Source organism: Chiloscyllium plagiosum, unplaced genomic scaffold (genome assembly GCF_037043375.1).
Source record: "Chiloscyllium plagiosum isolate Xiang-an unplaced genomic scaffold, Cpla_swu_hap1 HiC_scaffold_42, whole genome shotgun sequence".
NCBI lineage: Eukaryota > Metazoa > Chordata > Chondrichthyes > Orectolobiformes > Hemiscylliidae > Chiloscyllium > Chiloscyllium plagiosum.
The window spans coordinates 2,521,871-2,539,005 of NW_028270180.1; the positions used below are offsets into that span (position 1 = coordinate 2,521,871).

The 17,135-nt window shown below is 52.1% G+C and overlaps 1 protein-coding gene across 7 annotated transcripts in view; it reads right to left on the bottom strand.

The window, feature by feature from the left end:
* LOC122542659 (leucine-rich repeat and immunoglobulin-like domain-containing nogo receptor-interacting protein 1) overlaps positions 1-17,135 on the bottom strand; it is a 645,371-nt gene that overhangs the window by 180,349 nt on the left and 447,887 nt on the right. For all 7 annotated transcript variants that reach the window (XR_015754064.1, XM_087981933.1, XM_087981929.1 and 4 more), the window contains one exon: positions 16,238-16,318. The gene's annotated coding sequence lies outside the window, so the exon portion shown is untranslated. The remainder of the gene's footprint in view (positions 1-16,237; positions 16,319-17,135) is intronic.

A 17,135-nucleotide genomic window follows, 5' to 3' on the forward strand; every position in this document is an offset into this window, starting at 1 on the left:
AACATGGACAAAGGAGCTGAATTCCAGAGGGGAGGGGAGAGTAACAGCCCTTGACATCAAGGCTGCATTCGACTGAGTGGGGCATCAAGGGGCCATGGAAAACTGGAATCAATAGCTCTCAGGGGGCAAACTCTCTCCCCTGGGTGGAGTCATACCTGACACACAGGAAGATGGTCATGGTTGTTGGAGGTCAGACAGCTCAGCTCCAGGACACCTCTGCAGGGTAGTGACCTGGGCCCAACCATCTTCAGCTGCTTCATCATTGACCTTTCCTCCATAAGGTCAGAAGTGGGGTCGTTCCCCAATGATTGCACAGTGTTCAGCACCATTCACTCACAACTCCTCAGACACTGAAACAGTCCATGTTCCAATGCAACACAATCTGGACAATATCCAGGCTTGGGCTGCCAAGTGGTAAGATACATTCTTGCCACCCAAATGCCTGGCTATGACCAACACCAATAAGAGAGAATCTAACTGTCACCCATTGATATTCAATGGTGTTACTATCACTGAATCCCACACTATCAACACCATTGGGGTTACATTGACTAGAAATGACCTGGACTTGTTAAGTAAACACTGTGGCTGCAAGAGCAGGTCAGAGGCTAGGAATCCTGCAGTGAGTAACCCACCCACTCCCCAAAGCCTGTCCACCATCTCCAAGGCACAAGTCAGGAGTGTGATGGAATACTCCCCCCTTGCCCTGGATGGGGGCAGCTCCAACAACACTCAAGAAGCTCGACACCATCCAGGACAAAGCAACTCACTAGACTGGCCGCATCCATAAATATTCAATCCCTCCACCACCAATGCTCAGTAGCAGCAGGGTGTACCACCTACAAGATGCGCTGCAGAAATTCACCAAAGATCCTCAGCCAACATCTTCTCAGCCCACGACCACTATCATCTAGAAGGACAAGGGCAGCAGATACATGGGAACACCACCCCCTGCAAGTTCCCCTCCAAGCACCTCACCATCCTGACTTGGAAATATATCGCCGTTCATTCAGTGTCATTGGGTCAAATCCTGGAATTCCCTCCCTCAGGGCATCGTGGGTCAACTCACAGCACATGGACTGCAGCGGGTCAAGAAGGCAGCTCACCCCCACCTTCTCAAGGGGCAACTAGGGACGGGCAATAAATGCTGGGGCAGCCAGCAATTCCCACGTCCCATGAATAAATAATAATCAGTGAACTATGGGTTAACTGGTGATTTGCACAGGTTTAGCTAAAACTGTTTGCTTTTGCACTTTATGCTTCTATTTATAAAACCTCAAATCCATTATATTTCTCTTGAGGTTTTACCAGTGTATTCACTACAGAATCCTCCTTTTGCTTGATTTCCCTTCATTTCAATCAATATATTCCTCTAATCCTTTCTCTCTCATGTACATATCCACTCATCCAACTTCTCTCGAAATTCATCCACACCACTCACTTCAATGGCTTGCTGTGTTAGCGAGGCCCACCTTCTCACTATCCCTATTGCTCTTTGTCACACGGTGTATTATCGTTAATATAAATGCATTACATTAAAAACAACAGCATAACGTACTGTTATTTTCCATTGATACCATCGTTTGCTCAGCTGTTCCTTGAACCATTTATTGCTTTTCTTTCCCGTTAACGTGATTGGTGCAGACGGCTGCTGGTTTGATTGTTTAACACTGGGGCTTCTCCCCTGTCCTGTCAGCAATTAAACAAGTATAAATTAAATTAGGTTCCCTACAGTGTGGAAACAGGCCCTTCAACCCAACAAGTCCACACCGACCCTCCAAACAATAACCCACCCAGATCCATTTCCCTCTGACTAATGCACCTAACACTACGGGCAATTTAGCATGGCCAATATACCTGACCTGCACATCTTTGGACTGTGGGAGGAAACCGGAGGAAACCCACGCAGACACGGTGGGAATGTGTAAACTCCACACAGACAGTCACCCAAGGCTGGAGTTGAACCTGGGGCTCTGGTGCTATGAGGCAGCAGTGCTAACCCCTGAGCCACCCAAAAAGCCTCATTGGGAGGGGAGCAAGGAGAGACAGAGACAGAATGCGATAGAAACAATGGAGAGAAACAGAAAAGAGGAGAAATGGAGTAAGTTGGAAAGGATGGATTGAGATAGAGAGGGAAAGGGATGGATGGAGGTCATGACCTTCCATATGGAAGAAGGTATTGAACGGAGAGAGGAGATGCAATGGAAAAGGAAACAGAGAGGGGTGAGGTGAGGAGGAAGGAGAGAGGAAGTTTTGAAGGAGAAATGACAGAAGCAAAAGGAGAATAGTCTGAGACACAGAAGGTCAGAAACATAAACTCTGAGGCTGCTGTCAGTCCATCATTAGAGAAAGTTGGTACGTTTCTGGGTGTGAGCTTCTTAAATCCAACAGGAGCATTGGTTCAGACAGCTGGCTCCATACATTCTCGTTTATACTGTATTTACCAGTCTAGTGGCAGGGAGACGTGGAGAGACATTGTTCAACCTGGTGACAGGCCCAACTGACCACAGCTGACCACTGGCATCTGTGGACAGAATTCAGTGCCTGATCAACAGCAAGACCCTCAGCTGTTCTCTCAATAGGACCATAATAAGATGCAGGCATAGCAGTAGGCCACCCAGCCCATCGAGCCTGCTCTGCCATCCAATAAGATCAGAGCTCACCTGATCATCCTCATCTCCATTTTCCTGTCTTTTCTCCATAGCCTTGATTCCCTTCCTGCTTAAAGACTTGCCCGTCTCAACGTTGAATAGGCTTGACAACCCAGCCTCTCCTGCCCTCAGTGATAAAGAATCACACAGATTCACTGCCGTCAGAGAAAAAAAAATTGCTCCTCCTCCTCTCCATCTGAAATTGGCATCCCTTTATCCTGTTCCCTCTGGCCCTAGACCCTCCCATGAGGGGGAAACGCCCTCTCAGCATTGACCCTGTCAAGCCCTTTAAGAATCTGATATGTCTCGATGAGGTCACCTCTCAATCTTCTAAACTCCAGGGCAGTATAGTCCCAACCTGCTTAGCTTTTGTTCACCAGACAGCCCTGGGTACTGGGGATCATCTGAGTGAACTGTCTCTGAGCTGCCTCCAATGGGATGGTACATCGAAGGGGTCCAGGTACTTACAAAGTCAACTGCATGGATGTGGGGCCTTGATACTCTTACAGGCCACATTCAAAGCTGCGTTGGCACACGGTCGGTTAACGCCTGGTAACAGGAAGAGGATTACTCCTGGCTCACTCGGGCTGAGACGGAGAATGAGTGAATGGCTGGAATGAGAGTTCCTTGGGAAGAGGGTGCAAAACGTCTATGACCCCGTGACATTTTCTTGCTTTGATACGAGCCGCTGAGTTTTCTCTTGAAATTGCACTGGAATTAAACACTGCAAATTGAGTTCAGTCCGAAAGTTATTCCTGATTGTGAATTTTGTTAGAAATGAAATAACTGGAGGGCACTACACTAGTTTATCTCAATTAGGATGAGCTGCAGAAAGAACTGATTATCACAGAGAGAGAGAGAGAGAGAGAGGGAGAGAGACAGAGAGAGAGAGAGAGAGAGAGGAACAGTGTGGCCATAAGACTGTTAGATATATGAACAGAAATAAGCTATTCAGCCCCATTCACCTGCCTTCTTCCTGAAACCCTTAATCCTCTCACCAATCAAGAACCTATCACTATGTTAAATGCACTTAATGGCATGGCCTCCACAGCCTTCTGTGGCCAAAAGTTCCATACATTCATCACCCTCTAGCTGAAGAAATTTGTCCTTATCTCAGTTCTAAAGGGTCGCCCTTTTACTCTGTGACTGTATCCTCAGGTCCTAGTCTCCCTTGCTAGAAACATCTTCTCCACATCTACTCTATCCAAGGCTCTCAGTATTTTGTAAGCTTCAACCAAATCCTCCCCCAACCCCATTCTCCGAAACTCCGAGTACAGACCCAGAGTCCTCAATGTCAGCTCATCCTTCCTTAGATATTGGGCTCAAAGCTGTCCACAATATTCCAAATGCAGTCTGACCAGCCTCAGCAGTACATCCCTGCTCTTGCATTCCAACCGTCTGGAAATGAATCTTGACGTTGCATCTGACTTCCTAACTGTCTGCATTGCTGTAACGCCTGTGGCACCTCTCTTTCTCTCTCTCTCTCTCTGTGTCAGAAATGTCTCTAAATGTTTCACTCGCATGGAAGAATGGAAAATGTTGCCATGTCAACAAAAGGACATTAATTCTTTGCATGGGACAATCCCAGCAGCCCCAGGGAAGTGTACGGCAGGCTGCTGTTGGTTGAGAGCCTCCCAGTCCTGATTTAGGAGGGAGCTAGAACCCATCGCCCTGTCTCTGGGGCTTTTGGGGCAAGTGAGAAGCATCAAGGTGGGAAGCTGAAGGAAAGAAAATCACATTGAGGTTGGAAATCTGAAACATACTCAGAGAATGCTAGAGAAACTCAGCAGGTCTGCTACCACTTAGAGAGGGAGGAAAACAGAGCTCATATTTCAGGTCCGATATAACTTGTGACATTCCTCCTTCACCTGGATCTCAATCTTAGAGTGGGAGCCACCATCAGATCCTAATCCAAAGATTTCCCTCCTCCCTCTTCAATGGGCAGCTGACTCCAGGATATGTGTAACTTGGGCGATTATGAGGGGACTGGGAGCTGTCTGTTCTAAAGAGGGAGCTGGGTGGGGAATGGACTGTCAAAGTCATGTTCCGGTGGGTACAGAGTGCAGGGTCCACTCAGAGTCCATTCTTGGATAATCTCGAATCTGCTGCTTTTGTTTTGCTGCTTAATGAATGAATTTGAAACTGAGAGGAGACAGTGAACTCGGAAGTTCGGGAGAATATACTTCCCGATTAGGGAGACAAAACACAGATTGGGGGATTGCTTTGCAGCTCCCTTATGCTTTGTCTGTAAAAAAGACCCTGAGCTTCCAGTTGCCTGCCACTTTCACAGCCCACCCTGTTCCCTGACCAACATCTCCGTCACAGCCTTGCTGCAGTGTTCCAGTGAAGCACAGTGTAAGCTGGAAGAACAACAGTTCACCTTCCGCCTGGGGACCCTGCAGCCCTCCGGAGACAACATCGAGTTCAATAACCTCAGAGTCTGGTTCCATCATTCCATGTTTTTTCCCCAGCCCACACCCGGCCCTGTTCTGACATGGGTTGTCTTTAACAGTTCCACATTCTCACCTGCTCCCAGTCCCATTATCACATCAGATGGGCGGCATTCAGCACAGCTAACCCATTTCCTCTTCACTCTTATTACCAATTATTCAGCTTTTCTTCTGTCCTCGGTCTACTATCCACAATCTCCGTGTTTACCTACTCCTTTCGGATCTCTCTCTTTCTCTGTCTCTCTGTTTTTCTCTCTCTCTCTCTGTGTCTCTCCCACTCTATCTCTCTCCCTGTCTCTCTCTCTCTCTCTATATATATCTCTCCCTGTCTCTCTCTCTGTCTCTCTGTCTCCCTCTGTCTATCTCTCTCTCTCTCTATCTCTCTCCCTGTCTCTCTCTCTGTCTCTCTCTCTGTTTCTCTATCTCTCTCTCTGTCTGGGATCTGTCTCCAAGTACCTACAGTATTCCTCCCTTGCCTCCTCTCCCCCACCTGCCTCAGCATCAGGTTGAATGTAAACACTACCTTTTCTAAGCCACTCTCAGTTCTGTTGAAGAGACACCAGACTTGAAACATGAGCTCTGGTCAGTGTGGCTGTGCAGTTTCCCCAGGACTCTGTGTTACTGTAGGTGGCTGAGGATGACCTCTGACCTAGAGCCTGAGGGACTCAATGTCGGTTCATCGAGCCTGCCCTGGGAGGGCATAGGGAACTCTGTCTGAAACAACCCCTGACCAATCAGGGTGGGGGTCTGTTATGGTACAGTGATAGTATCCATGTCTCTAAGCCAGTTGGGCCACGTCCAAGTCCTACCTGCTCCAGGATTGTGTCATGATATCTCTGAACAGATTAATTCAGGAAATATTAACTGAGTTAAACGTTCTCCTGCTCCCTAAAGTTAATGGACTGTTTCTGACAAATAGCAATGAAGGGATAGTACAGAATACAGTGCAGAAGAGGCCATTCGGTCCAGTGTGCCTGTACCTGCTCTTCAAACGTGCTGCATTGGTTAGGGCCAATCTCCTGCCTTTTCCCCATACTGTTGGACACAATTTCAATCTGTTTATGCACAGCATGATCCCACAGGCAACATTGTGATCACAGTAGGGTAATCTAACAATGTTGGCTGAAGGATAAATATTGGTTGAGGCATGAAGTGGAACACCATCCCATCGCTCCCCCTGCCTCCATCAGCGAAATGGTTCCCCCCCCCCACCCCCACCCCCAGAGGGCAACTGCGGTCTCAGTTACACATCTGCTCAGTGGGGAAAGAGCCACAGTCGCTGTCTCAGTTAAAACAACGCACTCACTCCCCTGCAGTGGGCTTCTTCCTCATCAGCAGATCATGGCGCTCTCCCCCCGTCTCCTAGGCCCAATATTTATTGCTTAACCATTCCGTAAACCTCAGCAAAGCGCAGAAATGAAAACAGAAGTTGCTGGAAAATCTCAGCAGGACTGGCAGCATTTGTGGAGAGAAATCAGAGTTAATGTTTCGGGTTAGTGACCCTTCCTCAGAACCCCTGAAACATTAACTCTGATTTCTCTCCACTGATGCTGCCAGACCCGCTGAGCCTTTCCAGCAACTTCTGTTTTTGTTTTTGATTTCCATCATCCACAGTTTCTTTGTTTTTTTTAATTTAGGCTGTAAAGTAGAGATTTGCTTCGCTATTTCAGAGTGTAAAACCCTGCTGCTGAAACTCACTACACAGAGTGACAACAACAGAGAGCTCGGGGCTATCCTAAACTCATCGAGAAGAAAGTGAGGACTGCAGATGCTGGAGATCAGAGCTGAAAATGTGTTGCTGGAAAAGCGCAGCAGATCAGGCAGCATCCAAGGAACAGGAGAATCGATGTTTCAGGCATGAGCCCTTCTTCAGGGAGGAAGGGAATTCCTGAAGAAGGGCTCATGCCCGAAACGTCGATTCTCCTGTTCCTTGGATGCTGCCTGATCTGCTGCGCTTTTCCAGCAACACATTTTCAGCTATCCTAAACTCACTAAAGGCACCATATAAATGCATAATGTTGTGGGAGGTTTCCTGCTGTGGGACATACTGAGCTAATTCCTCTGATGGATTCCTCTCTAACTCTGCATTCTCCGAGTCCCTTGTCATGGAGCTGCCTGCTGAGCCTGTTACCAACAGCTCAATGACACCAGCACCCTCTACAACCACCGTCTCTGCCAGTGCTCAGGACATTAAACCCAATCCCCGTAAACACAAGCAGCGTTAAAGTGGAAAAAACGGCCAGTTGATTCATTGCTGAACTTCAGTCAGTTAATTAATTATTAAAGTATATCAACAGCTGGAATCAGGTCTAAATATTTATGAAATAAAATTCATCAGTTACCTCCCAATCCAACTTGTAATTAAGGACAGATGTACAACTTCCTAAACCACTAGAACATTCCAGCATGGTCAGAGGGTCAGTGTTGAGGGAGCGCCACACTGTCAGAGGGTCAGTGCTGAGGGAGTGCCGCACTGTCGGAGGGTCAGTGCTGAGGGAGTGCCGCACTGTCGGAGGGTCAGTGCTGAGGGAGCACCGCACTGTCGGGAGGTCAGTGCTGAGGGAGCACCGCACTGTCGGGAGGTCAGTGCTGAGGGAGTGCCACACTGTCGGAGGGTCAGTGCTGAGGGAGTGCCGCATTGTCAGAGGGTCAGTGCTGAGGGAGTGCCGCACTGTCGGAGGGTCAGTGCTGAGGGAGTGCTGCGCTGTCGGGAGGTCAGTGCTGAGGGAGTGCCGCATTGTCAGAGGGTCAGTGCCGAGGGAGTGCCGCACTGTCGGTGGGTCAGTGCTGAGGGAGTGCCGCACTGTCGGAGGGTCAGTGCTGAGGGAGTGCCGCACTGTCGGAGGGTCAGTGCTGAGGGAGTGCCGCACTGTCGGAGGGTCGGTACTGAGGGAGTGCCGCACTGTCAGAGGGTCAGTGCTGAGGGAGTGCTGCACTGTCGGAGGGTCAGTGCTGAGGGAGTGCTGCACTGTCGGAGGGTCAGTGCTGAGGGAGCGCCACACTGTCGGAGGGTCAGTGCTGAGGGAGTGCCGCACTGTCGGAGGGTCAGTGCTGAGGGAGTGCCGCATTGTCAGAGGGTCAGTGCTGAGGGAGTGCCGCACTGTCGGAGGGTCAGTGCTGAGGGAGTGCTGCGCTGTCGGGAGGTCAGTGCTGAGGGAGTGCTGCGCTGTCGGGAGGTCAGTGCTGAGGGAGTGCCGCATTGTCAGAGGGTCAGTGCTGAGGGAGTGCCGCACTGTCGGTGGGTCAGTGCTGAGGGAGTGCCGCACTGTCGGAGGGTCAGTGCTGAGGGAGTGCCGCACTGTCGGAGGGTCAGTGCTGAGGGAGTGCCGCACTGTCGGAGGGTCGGTACTGAGGGAGTGCCGCACTGTCAGAGGATCAGTGCTGAGGGAGTGCTGCACTGTCGGAGGGTCAGTGCTGAGGGAGTGCCGCACTGTCAGAGGGTCAGTACTGAGGGAGTGCCGCACTGTCGGAGGGTCAGTGCTGCGGAAGTGCCCCACTATCGGAGGGTCAGTGCTGAGGGAGCGCCGCACTGTCGGAGGGTCAGTGCTGAGGGAGTGCCGCACTGTCGGAAGGTCAGTGCTGAGGGAGTGCTGCACTGTCAGAGGGTCAGTGCTGAGGGAGCGCCGCACTGTCAGAGGGTCAGTGCTGAGGGAGTGCTGCACTGTCAGAGGGTCAGTGCTGAGGGAGCGCCGCACTGTCCGAGGGTCAGTGCTGAGGGAGCGCCGCACTGTCGGAGGATCAGTGCTGAGGGAGTGCCGCACTGTCAGAGGGTCAGTACTGAGGGAGTGGGCACTGTCGGAGGGTCAGTGCTGAGGGAGCGCTGCACTGTCGGAGGGTCATGCTGAGGGAGTACCGCACTGTCGGAGGGTCAGTGCTGAGGGAGTGCCGCACTGTCGGAGGGTCAGTGCTGAGGGCGTGCCGCACTGTCGGAGGGTCAGTGCTGAGGGAGCGCCGCACTGTCGGAGGGTCAGTGCTGAGGGAGTGCCGCACTGTCGGAGGGTCAGTGCTGAGGGAGTGCCGCACTGTCGGAAGGTCAGTGCTGAGGGAGCTCCGCACTGTCGGAAGGTCAGTGCTGAGGGAGCGCCGCACTGTCAGAGGGTCAGTGCTGAGGGAGTGCTGCGCTGTCGGGAGGTCAGTGCTGAGGGAGTGCCGCATTGTCAGAGGGTCAGTGCTGAGGGAGTGCTGCGCTGTCGGGAGGTCAGTGCTGAGGGAGTGCCGCATTGTCAGAGGGTCAGTGCTGAGGGAGTGCCGCACTGTCGGAGGGTCAGTGCTGAGGGAGTGCTGCGCTGTCGGGAGGTCAGTGCTGAGGGAGTGCCGCATTGTCAGAGGGTCAGTGCCGAGGGAGTGCCGCACTGTCGGTGGGTCAGTGCTGAGGGAGTGCCGCACTGTCGGAGGGTCAGTGCTGAGGGAGTGCCGCACTGTCGGAGGGTCAGTGCTGAGGGAGTGCCGCACTGTCGGAGGGTCGGTACTGAGGGAGTGCCGCACTGTCAGAGGGTCAGTGCTGAGGGAGTGCTGCACTGTCGGAGGGTCAGTGCTGAGGGAGTGCTGCACTGTCGGAGGGTCAGTGCTGAGGGAGCGCCACACTGTCGGAGGGTCAGTGCTGAGGGAGTGCCGCACTGTCGGAGGGTCAGTGCTGAGGGAGTGCCGCATTGTCAGAGGGTCAGTGCTGAGGGAGTGCCGCACTGTCGGAGGGTCAGTGCTGAGGGAGTGCTGCGCTGTCGGGAGGTCAGTGCTGAGGGAGTGCTGCGCTGTCGGGAGGTCAGTGCTGAGGGAGTGCCGCATTGTCAGAGGGTCAGTGCTGAGGGAGTGCCGCACTGTCGGTGGGTCAGTGCTGAGGGAGTGCCGCACTGTCGGAGGGTCAGTGCTGAGGGAGTGCCGCACTGTCGGAGGGTCAGTGCTGAGGGAGTGCCGCACTGTCGGAGGGTCGGTACTGAGGGAGTGCCGCACTGTCAGAGGATCAGTGCTGAGGGAGTGCTGCACTGTCGGAGGGTCAGTGCTGAGGGAGTGCCGCACTGTCAGAGGGTCAGTACTGAGGGAGTGCCGCACTGTCGGAGGGTCAGTGCTGCGGAAGTGCCCCACTATCGGAGGGTCAGTGCTGAGGGAGCGCCGCACTGTCGGAGGGTCAGTGCTGAGGGAGTGCCGCACTGTCGGAAGGTCAGTGCTGAGGGAGTGCTGCACTGTCAGAGGGTCAGTGCTGAGGGAGCGCCGCACTGTCAGAGGGTCAGTGCTGAGGGAGTGCTGCACTGTCAGAGGGTCAGTGCTGAGGGAGCGCCGCACTGTCCGAGGGTCAGTGCTGAGGGAGCGCCGCACTGTCGGAGGATCAGTGCTGAGGGAGTGCCGCACTGTCAGAGGGTCAGTACTGAGGGAGTGGGCACTGTCGGAGGGTCAGTGCTGAGGGAGCGCTGCACTGTCGGAGGGTCATGCTGAGGGAGTACCGCACTGTCGGAGGGTCAGTGCTGAGGGAGTGCCGCACTGTCGGAGGGTCAGTGCTGAGGGCGTGCCGCACTGTCGGAGGGTCAGTGCTGAGGGAGCGCCGCACTGTCGGAGGGTCAGTGCTGAGGGAGTGCCGCACTGTCGGAGGGTCAGTGCTGAGGGAGTGCCGCACTGTCGGAAGGTCAGTGCTGAGGGAGCTCCGCACTGTCGGAAGGTCAGTGCTGAGGGAGCGCCGCACTGTCAGAGGGTCAGTGCTGAGGGAGTGCCGCACTGTCGGAGGATCAGTGCTGAGGGAGTGCCGCACTGTCGGAAGGTCAGTGCTGAGGGAGCGCCGCACTGTCAGAGGGTCAGTGCTGAGGGAGCACCGCACTGTAGGAGGGTCAGTGCTGAGGGAGTGCCGCATTGTCGGAGGGTCAGTGCTGAGGGAGTGCTGCACTGTCGGAGGGTCAGTGCTGAGGGAGTGCTGCACTGTCGGAGGGTCAGTGCTGAGGGAGTGCCCCACTGTCGGAGGGTCAGTGCTGAGGGAGTACTGCACTGTCAGAGGATCAGTGCTGAGGGACTGCTGCACTGTCAGAGGGTCAGTGCTGAGGGTGTGCCGCACTGTCAGAGTGTCAGTACTGATGGAGTGGGCACTGTCGGAGGGTCTGTTCTGTGGGAGCACCGCACTGTCGGAGGGTCAGTACTGAGGGAGCGCCGCACTGTCGGGGGGTCAGTGCTGAGGGAGCACGCACTGTCGGAGGGTCAGTGCTGAGGGAGCGCCGCACTGTCGGAGGGTCAGTGCTGAGGGAGCACGCACTGTCGGAGGGTCAGTGCTGAGGGTGTGCCGCACTGTCAGAGTGTCAGTACTGATGGAGTGGGCACTGTCGGAGGGTCTGTTCTGTGGGAGCACCGCACTGTCGGAGGGTCAGTGCTGAGGGAGTGCCGCACTGTCGGAGGGTCAGTGCTGAGGGAGTGCCGCACTGTCGGGGGGTCAGTGCTGAGGGAGCACGCACTGTCGGAGGGTCAGTGCTGAGGGAGCACGCACTGTCGGAGGGTCAGTGCTGAGGGAGCACGCACTGTCGGGGGGTCAGTGCTGAGGGAGCACGCACTGTCGGAGGGTCAGTGCTGAGGGAGCGCCGCCCTGTCGGAGGGTCAGTGCTGAGGGAGTGCTGCACTGTCGGAGGGTCAGTGCTGAGGGAGCGCCGCACTGTTGGAGGGTCAGTGCTGAGGGAGTGCTGCACTGTCGGAGGGTCAGTGCTGAGGGAGCGCCGCACTGTCGGAGGGTCAGTGCTGAGGGAGTGCTGCACTGTCGGAGGGTCAGTGCTGAGGGAGCGCCGCACTGTCGGAGGGTCTGTGCTGAGGGAGTGCTGCACTGTCGGAGGGTCAGTGCTGAGGGAGCGCCGCACTGTTGGAGGGTCAGTGCTGAGGGAGCGCCGCACTGTTGGAGGGTCAGTGCTGAGGGAGTGCCGCACTGTCGGAGGGTCAGTGCTGAGGGAGTTCCGCACTGTCGGGGGGTCAGTGCTGAGGGAGTGCCGCACTGTCGGAGGGTCAGTGCTGAGGGAGCGCCGCACTGTTGGAGGGTCAGTGCTGAGGGAGTGCCGCACTGTCGGAGGGTCAGTGCTGGGGGAGCGCCGCACTGTCAGAGGGTCAGTGCTGAGGGAGCGCCGCACTGTCAGAGGGTCAGTGCTGAGGGAGCGCCGCACTGTCAGAGGGTCAGTGCTGAGGGAGCTCCGCACTGTCGGAAGGTCAGTGCTGAGGGAGCGCCGCACTGTCAGAGGGTCAGTGCTGAGGGAGCGCCGCACTGTCAGAGGGTCAGTGCTGAGGGAGTGCCGCAATGTCGGAGGGTCAGTGCTGAGGGCGCGCCGCACTGTCGGAGGGTCAGTGCTGAGGGAGTGCCGCAATGTCGGAGGGTCAGTGCTGAGGGCGCGCCGCACTGTCGGAGGGTCAGTGCTGAAGGAGTGCCGCACTGTCGGAGGGTCAGTGCTGAGGGAGTGACGCACTGTCGGAGGGTCAGTGCTGAGGGAGTGACGCACTGTCGGAGGGTCAGTGCTGAGGGAGTGACGCACTGTCGGAGGGTCAGTGCTGAGGGAGCGCCGCACTGTCGGAGGGTCAGTGCTGAGGGAGTGACGCACTGTCGGAGGGTCAGTGCTGAGGGAGCACGCACTGTTGGAGGGTCAGTGCTGAGGGAGCGCCGCACTGTCGGAGGGTCAGTGCTGAGGGAGTGCCGCACCGTCTGTGTGTTTGTTGTTGTGTGTTGAGTAAAAGTACCTTCTGTTTTGCCAGGATCTCCTTGCTTAACACACAGCACTACAGCAGAGTGACTGATCCTTCTTTGCAGTATGATGGGATCTTGCTGTGTTGTCTACACAATGAGGCAGAGTGTGTGCGCTGTTGACTGGGGGGCAGAGTGCTTGCTGTGTTTGAAAGAGAGAAGGTAAAATCGGATGTAATGGTGTTACAGTTAAATAAAGGTAATTATGAGGGCATGAGAGAGGAACTGACTAAAATAGACTGGAAGCAGAGCCTAGTGGGGAAGACAGTAGAGCAAAAATGGCAGGAGTTTGTGGGTATAATTGAGGACACTGTATAGAGGTTCATCCCCAAGAAAAGAAAGATTATCCCGGGAGGGATTAGACAGCCATGGCTGACAAAGGAAGTCAGGAAATGTATTAAAGAAAAAGAGAGATCCTATAAAGTGGCCAAGAGCACTGGGAAATCAGAAGATTGGGAAGGCTACAAAAACAAACAGAGGATAACAAACAGAGAAATAAGGAAGGAGAGCATCAAATATGAAGGTAGGCTAACCAGTAATATTAGAAATGATAGTAAAAGTTTCTTTCAATACATAAGAAACAAACGACAGGCAAAAGTAGACATTGGGCCACTTCAAACTGATGCTGGAAGTCTAGTGATGGGAGATAAAGAAATAGCAGGAGAACTTAATAAGTACTTTACGTCAGTCTTCACAGTGGAAGACATGAGTAATATCCCAACAATTAAAGGGAGTCAGGGAGCTGAGTTGAGTATGGTTGCCATTACAAAAGAGAAAGTGCTAGAAAAGCTAAAAGGTCTTAAAATTGATAAATCTCCAGGCCCCGATGGGCTACATCCTAGAGTTCTGAGGGAGGTGGCTGAGGAAATAGCGGAGGCGTTGGTTGAGATCTTTCAAAAGTCACTGGAGTCAGGGAAAGTCCTGGATGATTGGAAGATCGCTGTTGTAACCCCCTTGGTCAAGAAAGGATCAAGACAAAAGATGGAAAATTATAGGCCAATTAGCCTAACCTCGGTTGTTGGTAAAATTCTAGAATCCATCGTTAAGGATGAGGTTTCTAAATTCTTGGAAGAGCAGGGTCGGATTAGAACAAGTCAACATGGATTTAGTAAGGGGAAGTCGTGCCTGACAAACCTGTTGGAGTTCTTTGAAGAGGTGACAAGTAGGTTAGACCAGGGAAACCCAGTGGATGTGGTCTATCTAGACTTCCAAAAGGCCTTTGATAAGGTGCCACATGGGAGGCTGCTGAGCAAGGTGAGGGCCCATGGTGTTCGAGGTGAGTTACTGGTATGGATTGAGGATTGGCTGTCTGACAGAAGGCAGAGAGTTGGGATAAAAGGTTCTTTTTCGAAATGGCAGCCGGTGACAAGCGGTGTCCCGCAGGGTTCAGTGTTGGGGCCGCAGCTGTTCACGTTATATATTAATGATCTGGATGAAGGGACTGGGGGCATTCTAGCGAAGTTTGCTGATGATACAAAGTTAGGTGGACAGGCAGGTAGTACTGAGGATCTAGACAGTTTGGGAGAGTGGTCCAGGAAATAGCTGATGGAATTCAATGTGAGCAAATGCGAGGTCTTGCACTTTGGAAAAAAGAATACAAGCATGGACTACTTTCTAAATGGTGAGAAAATTCGTAAAGCCAAAGTACAAAGGGATCTGGGAGTGCGAGTCAAGGATTCTCTAAAGGTAAACATGCAGGTTGAGTCCGTGATTAAGAAAGCGAATGCAATGTTGTCATTTATCTCAAGAGGGTTGAAATATAAAAGCACTATTGTGCTACTGAGACTTTATAAAGCTCTGGTTAGGCCCCATTTGGAGTTCTGTGTCCAGTTTTGGTCCCCACACCTCAGGAAGGACATACTGGCACTGGAGCGTGTCCAGCAGAGATTCACACGGATGATCCCTGGAATGGTAGGTCTAACATACGAGGAACGGCTGAGGATCCTGGGATTGTATTCATTGGAGTTTAGAAGATTAAGGGGAGATCTAATAGAAACTTACAAGACTTACATGGCTTGGAAAGGGTGGACGCTAGGAAATTGTTTCCGTTAGGTGAGGAGACTAGGACCCGTGGACACAGCCTTAGAATTAGAGGGGATAAATTCAGAACAGAAATGCGGAGACATTTCTTCAGCCAGAGAGTGGTGGGCCTGTGGAATTCATTGCCGCGGAGTGCAGTGGAGGCTGGGACGCTAAATGTCTTCAAGGCAGAGATTGATAAATTCTTGATGTCACAAGGAATTAAGGGCTACGGGGAGAATGCGGGTAAGTGGAGTTGAAATGCCCATCAGCCATGATTAAATGGAGGAGTGGACTCGATGGGCTGAATGGCCTTACTTCCACTCCTATGTCTTATGGTCTTATGTCTTAAACTGCACTGTGAGCTGGTGTCAAATCAAAATTGTAAAAAGAAATTTGCAGCATTCAAAGTGAAAACCTCATTACTGCTAAGATTTTAAATCTCTTTTCAAATTATTTCTGACTGATTGAACTGGAAGACAATATGAATTTTATTTTCCAAATGGACTGATTCATGTTTTGGAAGTTTCCAAGTAAGCCATGAGTTGAAGCACGGTTCTGGGCTGGGTCTGACTGTGGGGTCAACCTGTTTATTCAGTGAATCCTCTGCCCCATCTCAGGATTAGCCCCTTCATCTCCAGCAAAACTCCAATAAATGATTCAAAGCTAAATTGTTCACTGTCAGGGAACCAGGCTGAATGATGCTGCTACTGATCTCTGTGATGGACAGCAGCGATCACTTAAATAATCTGGAAGCTGAGGAGATGGAGACAAAGTTGAAACTTTATTGCTGGAACAGCACAGCAGGTCAGGCAGCATCCAGGGAACAGGAGATTCGACGTTTTGGGCACAGGCCCTTCTTCAGGAATGAAGAAGGGCCTGTGCCCTTCAGGAATGAAAATTCCTGAAGAAGGGCCTGTGCCCGAAACGTCGAATCTCCTGTTCCCTGGATGCTGCCTGACCTGCTGTGCTGTTCCAGCAATAAAGTTTCAACTTTGATCTCCAGCATCTGCAGACCTCACTTTCTCCTCGGAGATGGAGACAAAGCAGAACTTCTCTGTCTGATGCACTGATATTTGCTTGACCAAGGCTGACCCATCTCCCTGGTCCCCTGCTCCCTGGTTTACAGACCCCCACCCATCGTGGCTTTCCCAATATCACAATCATCAAAATCTGGCTACCGTCCCACCCCCTCCCTGACAGAATGAGCCTGAAGACCTTTAGCCTGAGTATCGTGCTGAGGGAAGAAGTCACGCTTACTCTCCCAGAACAATACATGGTGTGGTTCTGCCTCAGGTATAACCAACCCAACCCCAGGTGTTACTGACCAGCAACTCACTCTGCTCAAGCCCTGTTCGAGGTCACCAGTTTGTATTCAGGAAGTGAGAGATGCAGAAAACAAGATTAAAATGTTCAAATGAGGTCTGACTTGCCTGCACCCAATGTTGGCGAGAATCCTCAGGCCCAGCAGGTCACCTTTTTTGTGGAGAATGTTGGATTATTCCACACATACACTGAAAGAAAAAAAAACAACAAAATGATTGGACCCTAATTTGGTGCATGGACCATAGACATTTTACTTTGAAAATAAATGAGAAAATGGATGTTTCACTTACTGGTTTGTTTAATAACTCAAAGCAAAAAGTGGAACTAAGAGGTGTTCACTCATTGGTTATACAAGAGTTTATAACCTCTGGGTTCCTGGCTTTGTTCCAACTGTGGCACTAACTGGCACCAAGTGTCTGGTCTGAAGCAACAGCTTGTAGATTGGGTGTAAGTGGCAGAACTGAGAAAGCATGAGAGAGAGAGAGAGAGAGAGAGAAAAAAAAAATGCAGTGGGCACACAGACTCTGAACTGTCTGCAAAGAACCCAGAACATTCTCTCCCTCTGAACGGAAGAAAACTAACATTCTTTTTTTTAAAAGATTGCATAAATATAACAATTTCTAATTCAAGCAAAGACCTAGGTCTAACTGACCAGCTGAAAATGTGTTGCTGGAAAAGCATAGCACGTCAGGCAGCATCCAAGGAGCAGGAGAATCGATGTTTCGGGCATGAGCCCTTCTTCAGCCCTTCTCCTGTTCCCTGGATGCTGCCTGACCTGCTGCGCTTTTCCAGCAACACATTTTCAGCTCTGATCTCCAGCATCTGCAGTCCTCATTTTCTCCTCCTAACTGACCAGCTGCCAATCTGAAGATTGCTGTATTCAACAACAAGTAAAACTCAAAAGATCTGCAAGAAAGTCATCACATTTCTTCATGTGGACTCAGCTTTGTCTACCGTATTTACTCGAGTAATAGTCAATTTTTCTGACTTTTTTTAAGATTAAGT